Below are 9,260 nucleotides of genomic sequence, written 5' to 3'. Positions count from 1 at the left end.
TTCGAATCACACCGCGGGGATTCCATCTTTCAATTAAAAGCCTAATGATGATCATGAAACCATCAAAGGTGCTGTCCTTACCTGGCCTGGTCTGGCCAGGCTCACAACAGCGTGGTTGACTCTGAACTGACCTCTGAAGCAGCCTAGCAAGCCAGTCAGATGTATCAAACTGCTAGAAAGAATGAACATTCCTGGCATTGACCTGGGCACAGGAAATGACAATGGTGAGCTCAGCACTGTCGACCCTACAAAGTCGTCCTTACCAGCATCTGGGGCTTCTGCCAAAATTGGGAGAGCTGTCTCACAGACTAACCAAGCAATGGCCCGACATCGTCATCCTCATGGGGTCATGTTCCAGACACCACCATCACCATGTATGTCCTGCCCCATCAGATCCAGCAGAGGTGGCAGCACAGAGGACGTTGCCCTGGGAACCCTCAGCATTGACTCTGGAAGTCTCGTGGCATCAGGTCAAACATGGGAAAGGGAACCTCCTGTTGATTACCATCTATCACCCACCCCCAACCAGCTGATGAATCAGTGCTCCCCCATGTTGAAACCCACTTGGGGGAAGCACTGAGGGAGGGCAAGGGCACAAAATGTACTCTGGGTGGGGACTTCAATGTCCATCACCAGGAATGGCTTGATAGCACTATTACTGACCAAGCTGGCTTGAGTCCTAAAGGATATTGTAAAGGCTGGGTCTGGGGAAGGGGGTGAGAGAACCAACAAGAGGGAAAAACCCTACCTGACCTCATCCTAATCTGCCTGTTGCAGATGCATTTGTCCATGACAGTATTGGTAGGAGTGACCAATGCACAATCCTTGTGGAGATGAAGACCCATCTTCACATTGAGGATACTCTCCATCATGTTGTGTGGCACTACCACCGTGCTAAATGAGATAGATTTTGAACAGATCTCGCAGCTCAAGACTGGGCATCCATGAGGTGCTGAGGGCCATCAGCAGCAGCAGAATTGCACTCAACCACAATCTGTAACCTCATGACCTGGCATATCCCCCATTCTACCATTACCACCAAGTCAGGGGATCAACCCTGGTTCAATGAAGAGTGCAGGAGGACATGCCAGGAGCAGCATCAGGCATATCTAAAAATGAGGTGTCAAACTAGTGAAGCTACAACACAGGACTACTTGCATTCCAAACAGTATAAGCAACAAGTGATAGACAGAGCCAAGCAATTCCATAACCAATGGGTCAGATTTTCTGCAGTCCTGCCACATCCAGTCATGAATGTTGGTGAACAATTAAAAAACACACTGGAGGAGGTGGTTCCACAAATATCCCCATCCTCAATGATGGGGGAACCCAGCACATCAGTGTAAAAAACATGGCTGAAGCATTCCAACAATCTTCATCCAGAAGTGTCGAGTGGATGATCCATCTCAGCCTCCTTGGAAGGTCCCCAGCATCACAGATGTCAGTCTTCAGCCAGTTCAATTAACTCCACATGATATCAAGAAACGGCTGAAGGCACTGGATACTGCAAAGGGCATGGGCCCTGACAACATTCTGCCAATAGTACTGAAGACGTGTGCTCCAGAACTTGTTGTGCCCCTAACCAAGCTGTTCCAGTACAGCTACAACACTGGCAAATATCCAGCAATGTGGAAAATTGCCCAGGTATGTCCTATACACAAAAAGCAGGGCAAATCCAACCCAGCCAATTACTGCCCCATCAGTCTATTCTTGATCATCAGTAAAGTTATGGAAGGGGTCGTCAACAGTGCTATCTTGCTTAGAAATAGCCTGTTCACCGATGCTCAGTTTGGGTTCTGCCAGGGTCACTCAGCTCCTGACCTCATTACAGTCTGGGTTCAAACATGGACAAAAGAGATGAACTCAAGAGGTGAAGTGAGAGTGACTGCCCTTGACATCAAGGCAGCATTTTACTGAGTGTGGCATTAAGAAGCCCTAGCAAAACTGGAGTCAATGGGAATCAGGGGGTAAACTGTCTGCTGGTTGGAACCATACCTAGCACAAAGGAAGATGGTTGTGGTTGCTGGAGATCAATCATCTCAGCTCCAGGACATCACTGCAGGAGTTCCTCAGGGTAGTGTCCTCAGCCCAACCATCTTCAGCTGCTTCATCAATGACCTTCCTTCCATCATAAGGTCAGATGTGAGGATGTTAACTGATGATTGCACAATGTTCAGCACCATCCATGACTCCTCAGGCACTGAAGAAGTCCATGTCCAAATGTAACAAGACCTGGACAATATCCAGGCTTGGGCTGAAAAGTGGCAAGTAACATTTGTACCACACAAGTGCCAGGCAATGACCATCTCCAACAAGAGAGAATCTAACCATTGCCCATTGACATTCAATGGCATTGCCATCACTGAATCCCCCACTATCAACATCCTGGGGGTTACCAGCAGCCAGAAACTGAACTGGACTAGCCAGATAATACTGTGGCTATAAGAGCAGGTCAGAAGCTTGGAATCCTGCAGTGAGTAACTCACCTCCTGACTCCCCAAAGCCTGTCCACCATCTACAAGGCACAAATCAGGAGTGTGATGGAATATTCTCCACTTGCCTGGATGAGAGTAGCTGCAACAACACTCAGGAAGCTTGAAACCTTCCAGGACAAAGTAACCTGCTTGATTGATACCACATCCACAAACATCCATTCCCTCCACCACCGACGCACAGTGGCAGTAGTGTTATCATCTACAAGATGCACTGTTGGAACTCACCAAGGCTTCTTAGACACCACCTTCCAAACCCATGACCTCTATCAAGTAGAAGGACAAGGCAGTAGACACATGGGACCACCACTACCAGGAGGTGTGCCTTCCAGCCACACAGCATCCTGACTTGGAAATATATCACCGTTCCTTCACTGTCACTGGGTCAAAATCCCTTCCTAACAGCAATGTGGGTGCAGCTACATCACATAGACTACAGCGGTTCAAGAAGGCAGTTCGCCACCACCTTCTCAAGGGCATTTAGGGATGGGCAATAAATGCTGGCCTAGCCAGCGAAGCCCACATCCCATGTATGATTTTTTAAAAAATGATATAGAGGGATAGAGGATAGAGATGAGGAGTCTTGTAGCAGAGTCAGAAAATAAATGAGGTCTAATTTTAACAATGCAAGAAGGTGGAAGACCACGGGTTATTTGATCAGTATTGATTGATACCACATCCACAAACACCCACTTCCTCCACCACCGATGCACAGTGGCAGTAGTGTGTACCATCTACAAGATGCACTGTTGGAACAGAATTAGTAGGAGGATGAAGCCATTATCTTCAAAACGAAAGATCTCAAAAGAATAAGAAATGACTAACATTCCGAAAGCACCTCTCGCAATATCAGGACATCCCAAATCATTTTGCAAGCAATGAGATGCTTTGAGTCATGGTTGAAGTGTTGGGGAATTCGGCAGCCAATTGGGTGTAAGCCAAGGTGCCTCAAATTGCAATGAGGTAAATTATTATATCGTCTGTTGGTTGAGGGATAAATGTTGGGTAGGACGTTAGGGCGAATTCTCCTGCTCAATTCCACTTTATCTGCCTCCAACGTCATTTCTCCCAGAAGCATTCCCCTTAATTGACATTTGGACCTATTTTTAAAAAGCATCCACACCAATGGTTTCCCCCATTAACGTATTCCTAAATGTGGAGGAAGCATTGCTCACACCGATAAATCCACCCTCTGCCAAATTCTCGCTTGTGACATGCCCCACCCGCTTTCCATGACCAATTTCTTCGTTTTGAACTCAGGTCCCAGTGTGGAAGATCGGCTGGCCCTCCTATCAGCTGAAGACGTTGCCTAAGTCAACCCCCGCTGTCGCGTTTAGCTGGCTTCTGGACTTTTCTTTTTGGAGAGCACTGCAGGAGCTTCCAAATACAGCATTTATCAATGTTTACTCTATATGCGCAACCAGTCGAGCAGGGAATAAACCAAAGTTTAAGGGCTCTGTCAAACAAACCCCAGGCACAGAACGTTATTTTTAAAAATACCTCTAAACAGCAGTAATCAAACTAGATTCCCATGGGCGGTTGGACACGGTTAGGGATGACATGCAGAGGCAAGGGCTACTTGTCCAATTTATTCCCCCCATTGTGAATTTATCATGCGTCAGAGCGAGCATTGACTTGAGTAGCAGCTCTCAACTCCTCCAGTTGGCGTAGCAACTGAGTGCCAAAAATCTGAGTTCGAGTCCTACTGTGAAGTTCGCTCTGCCTTTCAAGTCTGTATTAAAACTATAGGATGGATATAAAATAGGATGACATTTCTTCTTTATCCCAACCTATACAATCTAACATCATTAAAATAAAAACTAAATACTGCGGATGCTGGAAATCTGAAACAGAAAATGCTGGAAAAACTCAGCAGGCTTGGCAGCGTTTGTGGAGAGAGAAAGAGAGTTAACGTTTCGAGTCCAATATGACGTTTCCTTCGGTACACATGCACACTTATATTCACAAACAAGGACTCAGATTCAGCCACACAGATACACTTACTTTCTCACACACATATACACAAACAGAGATTCACATGCAAGACATAGATACACACACATCCATACATCAGAGGCACATTTACACAGGTATTCACAGATACACATATGTTCACACACAGAAACAGGTACACAAAAATATATTCACACACGGACGCAGATACACGAACTGCCATTATCACACAATGAAGAAACCTAGACGACCTCAAAGGCTTGTGGCTACACTTAGTAATCTGAGATGACCGAAGTTTCTTGCCTTACAACCGAACTAACACAACTAACTCAAAGCCATGCACTCGGACAATAATCACTGGCTCTTTGAAAAGATTCTGTCAATTGTAGGAACCCCGTTGTACCTCCGTCGACTACACTCCTTAATATCAAACATCCGATTTACCTGGAAGGGACAGCATTCGATTCAGCTCAGTTTCTGTGAAGGATCAACTGTCATTGTAAATGCCGCACAATTGGCAATCTAATAATGCCCACTAACGTCAGGGCGCATTTCTAGGCGCAAGCTTAATATAACGAAACGCCCTTATGCGTTTGACGGGGACATGTGGGGAAACCAAGCAAGAGGCTCAAAGGGTTCTGATCCAAAGCGTGGCCCAAGAGTTTTAATCGCGGCTTCTCATTATATCAAAGGGACTGAAAATCAGAAGGCAATTCTGCACAGAGAAAACTAGGTACTTGGGTAAGGTGGTGTAATGGTTATGTTGCTCGACTAGTAACCTGGGAATTTTCTGAATTCAGCCACAATGACAGTTTTTAATCAGTTACAAAGCGACAAATAAATGCGATGTCGGTAGAAGTGACCATGAAACTGTTAGGTTGTGGCCAAAATACAACTGGTTCACTGATATCCTTTAGAGAAGGAAATCCATTGTCCTTCCCGGTGTGATGAGTCTTCAGTCCTACCCTCGGAAGTGGCCCGCTGCCACTGCTTCCTCGCAGATCAAGAAGAATCTCCACCACCACCGTCACCACGTAACAAATGCCGACCTTGCCAGCGACACTCACAGCCCAGCAATCGCTTTCAGGTGGTGAAAAACAGAGGCCGCTGGGTGGGATCTTGCTGTGCACAAATTGGTTGACTCGTTTCCTACGTTGTGACACTTCAAAAGTACCTCGTTGGCTGTAAAGCCCTTTGGGTTTTCCTGAAGTTGTGAAGAGCGCTATATAAACGCAAACCTTTCTTTTTCAGACTGGTTTTGAGTAGTTGTGTGACAGATAGATCTGCCACGTTTATATTGTCACTCAGCTGCCATCCCTGTTCAGGCCTGTCAGAAGTTCAGTCTACATTGTGCGACGATGAAATGGGAATGGGGCAAGGGAGTGGGGATTGGTTTTAATAATGAGTCGGCCTCCTGTATCAACATGATTTGTTTTCCATGCTACTGCAGACATGGCTGTGGACTTCGGGCACGCTCTGCGCCTCGGGAGGACAATATTCCAAAGGCAGATTTGGACAAGATTTTTTTTTTAATTGTGTCTCAGCTCCTTGTGAGGAAAGGTCGATGAGATCATACATATTTCCAACCACCACATGTTAGCCACCGGCCGCATTTCTGCGACTTCAAAGCTTCCAAACGGCCTCAATAGAGAACCGCTTTAAAGAATCTAGCAAAATGCAGCTTCCAGCCATTTTGGGACTGACCCATGCTTTTCCCCCAGGAGAGTTTATACAATAACAGGGTCACGTACACATGCAACTTTTCTAAAGGCTCGCATTGTCACTCCTTTTGTTGAATGCTAATAGTTTTCACTCACTGATTGGAAAGCTTCTTGCCGATCAGTAATATAAGACTACCTCAATGCTCTGGTGGAGCTGGTTAGATGTCAATCAGCTGCCTCTGTCTCTCATAGATAACCACCCGGTGTTGATGTGACTGAAAGTCGTGAAAGGAGTGGCAAAGTGGGCTAGTATACCACAGACCCCCGGGTAAAACTCTGGGGGGCATGGGTTCAAATCCTATCCATGGTGGGAATTGAATTCAATAAAAAATATCTAGAATTAAAAAGGTCTACTATTGTCGATTTTTATTTTTTAAAAAACCCACGGTTCACTAAATGGCCTTTAAGGGAGGAAATCTGTTCTTAGCTGGTCTGGCCTACATGTGGCTCCAAATCCACAGCCGTGGTTGACTCTTAAATGCCCTCAGTACAAGAGCAATTAGGGATGGGCAATAAATGCTGGCCTAGCCAGTGACACCCACATCCCATGAAGTTCACTTTTTCTCATATTTATTTGCGTTGATAAGACTCAAATTTTACGATGTACTGATCAGAATCACATCATCCATTTACTTCACTGCCTCTCAACGCATCTCACAAAATGCTCTACCGATTTCTATAACTCACCCACCCTACCTCTGCAACCTCATCCATTGGCCTTCCGAATTTGGCCTCTATTAAATCTCTTTCTCTCTCCCCCTCTCTCTCTTTTTCTTCACCCCATCATTGGTGCCTTCTTAAACTCACCCTCTTAGCTGTCTATTTTGTTTAAAAATCAAAACCCATCTTTTCAACTGTACATTCAGCTGCTTCTTATAAACCCCACCAGAATTAATTGCCCGTCCCTTTTATCATTTTCCTTTTGTCTTTTCCCCTCCCACTGTAAAACGGATAGAACCATACAGCACCAAACGAGGCCATTCAGCCCATCGTGTCTGTACAGGCTCTATGGAACGGTTATCTCACTAGTCTCACTTTCCAGTTCTTTTCTCGAAATCCTGCAAATGTTTCTTTTTCAGGGATCTACCCAGTTTCTTTTGAAAGTCCCTTCCACCAACCTCTCAGAAAGCGCGATCCTGGTCACCTTGAAACATCTACTGCATTGTAGGCGCTGCATAACTGCAAGTTGGAAGCGGCACTGAGAGTTCAGTAAGTATTCTATAATATACACTCTTCTTTATCCTCTATTTGCGCAACTGCTCAGTCCTCACCTCTTGACAGAATTAGCAAAATTTCAATTCGGATTAAAGGAAAGTCCAAAGAGTGAATTTTTAATTCCCAACACGACCATCATTTAAACCCAGATACATCACCTGCGGAATACATATTACTTTGAGCTGTATGATCGGATATATATATATATATATATATATATTCTGTGATTCAAATTCTGAAATTACTCTGTCTAGAAACTTGGAAATGTGTGTTTTTTTTTAAAAAAATGAGTGTGTATAACCATTTAAAAAATTTGTTTCTAATTACCTTTCGCTTAACTGGATCTATCCGTTTTCATTTAGAACATCAAGACTTCCATTCAACGGAACACTGTTACTTCAAGGAGACAGTAATTAATCATTACTGACTACAACATGATTTCTTTAGTTGTACAGTATAAGCAAACTGACAGCATGTCCCAGCTGCGCCTTATGCTGCGGTTTTGTTTACAATGTCACCATGTAGACTAGACTGATGCACACAATAGCATGTCATTTCACGAAACAGACTGCGATAGATAATGACAGGAGCATCCCACTTTTTAACATGCAAAGCATTATTTTGTTTAAGAGAGCCTTTCCCCTGAACATTGCAAATCTAAAGTCAGTTGGAGGTTAAACGCAATCGGCGAGGGAAGTTTGCAGCTTGGCGGCTGCTTGTTGATCCCTGGCTTCGGGTCAGAAGAAATCAGCAAGGAGTCTGGTTTTTTTTTTTCTTTCCCCATACATTTGATACTTAATCTGAGATGTCATAAAACTGGAGCACGTTGAAAAGAATAGAGTTCCATCGTCCTGCTCCCTTACCTGATTAGTTCTGATCTTTTCCTTGCATATACTGTAATAAGACTGTCTATCAGAAGCGGGGGCTATCAGTAGGATCATCAATTCGCCAACCTGACCACACCCTGGCAGCGGTTTGAGCTCAGGCATCAGCTGCAAGTGAGCAGGCCGCCTCCGATCTGTTCAAAGGATGGGCGAAGGTGCAGGCCCCAAGAAAAGGAGCGGGAAGAAACAAAGGACATTAACAAATTAAATGTCAAAAGAAAATATGCTAAGAAGCCACTTCTTTCAGGGCTGTGCGTGTGGGTTTACAAATAAGCAGTGACAAGAACATAAAATATTGATCAGTCCTAAAACGAGATGATGCAAATCGCATTACGATCGCAGCTTTCTAAGGTGTGTCCGAAGCTTTTCAGATAGAATTTTCTTTTTAAATTCGTTCATGGGATGTGAACGTCAGACCTTGTTCAGGGGGCATTTGAGAGTCAACCACAGTGCTGTGGATCTGGAGTCATATGTAGGCCAGGACAGGTAAGGACGGCAGATTGCCTTCCCCAAAGGGCATCAGTGAACCAGATGTGTTTTTACGACAGTCGTCTCATGTTCATCATCAGGCGTCTAACTCCAGATTGTTTTTGAATTCAAATTGTTATTTAATTCAAATGCTGCAGTGGGATTAGAACCCGGGTCCCCCAGAGAAATACCGGTACAGTGAAAATACCACTATGCCGCCACCTGGATAGGAAGCGGCTGTTGCAACAGCATTTTCACAGAACCGTATTTCGAGTAAGACATCCTATGACCTTACAACCTGCTGTGGAGAGAATATTCTCCCAAATCAGTCTCTCCCCTCTTTCGGTGATGATTTTAAATTTATATCCTCTCGTCGGTGACTCGCAGAACCAGGCTAAAACTGGTTTCCCTTGGTGAAATATTCTTTCTCCTCCTCTATTGTTTGCTGGCCGTTTTAAAATGGACCGGACAGGAACTAATCTCTTTAAACTTGGCTGATAAATCAGCTATGTGTCTCTTCTTTCCAG

The sequence above is a fragment of the Cetorhinus maximus genome, chromosome 20, assembly GCF_964194155.1.
Source record: "Cetorhinus maximus chromosome 20, sCetMax3.hap1.1, whole genome shotgun sequence".
Taxonomy (NCBI): domain Eukaryota; kingdom Metazoa; phylum Chordata; class Chondrichthyes; order Lamniformes; family Cetorhinidae; genus Cetorhinus; species Cetorhinus maximus.
This window is presented reverse-complemented; position numbering follows the sequence as displayed.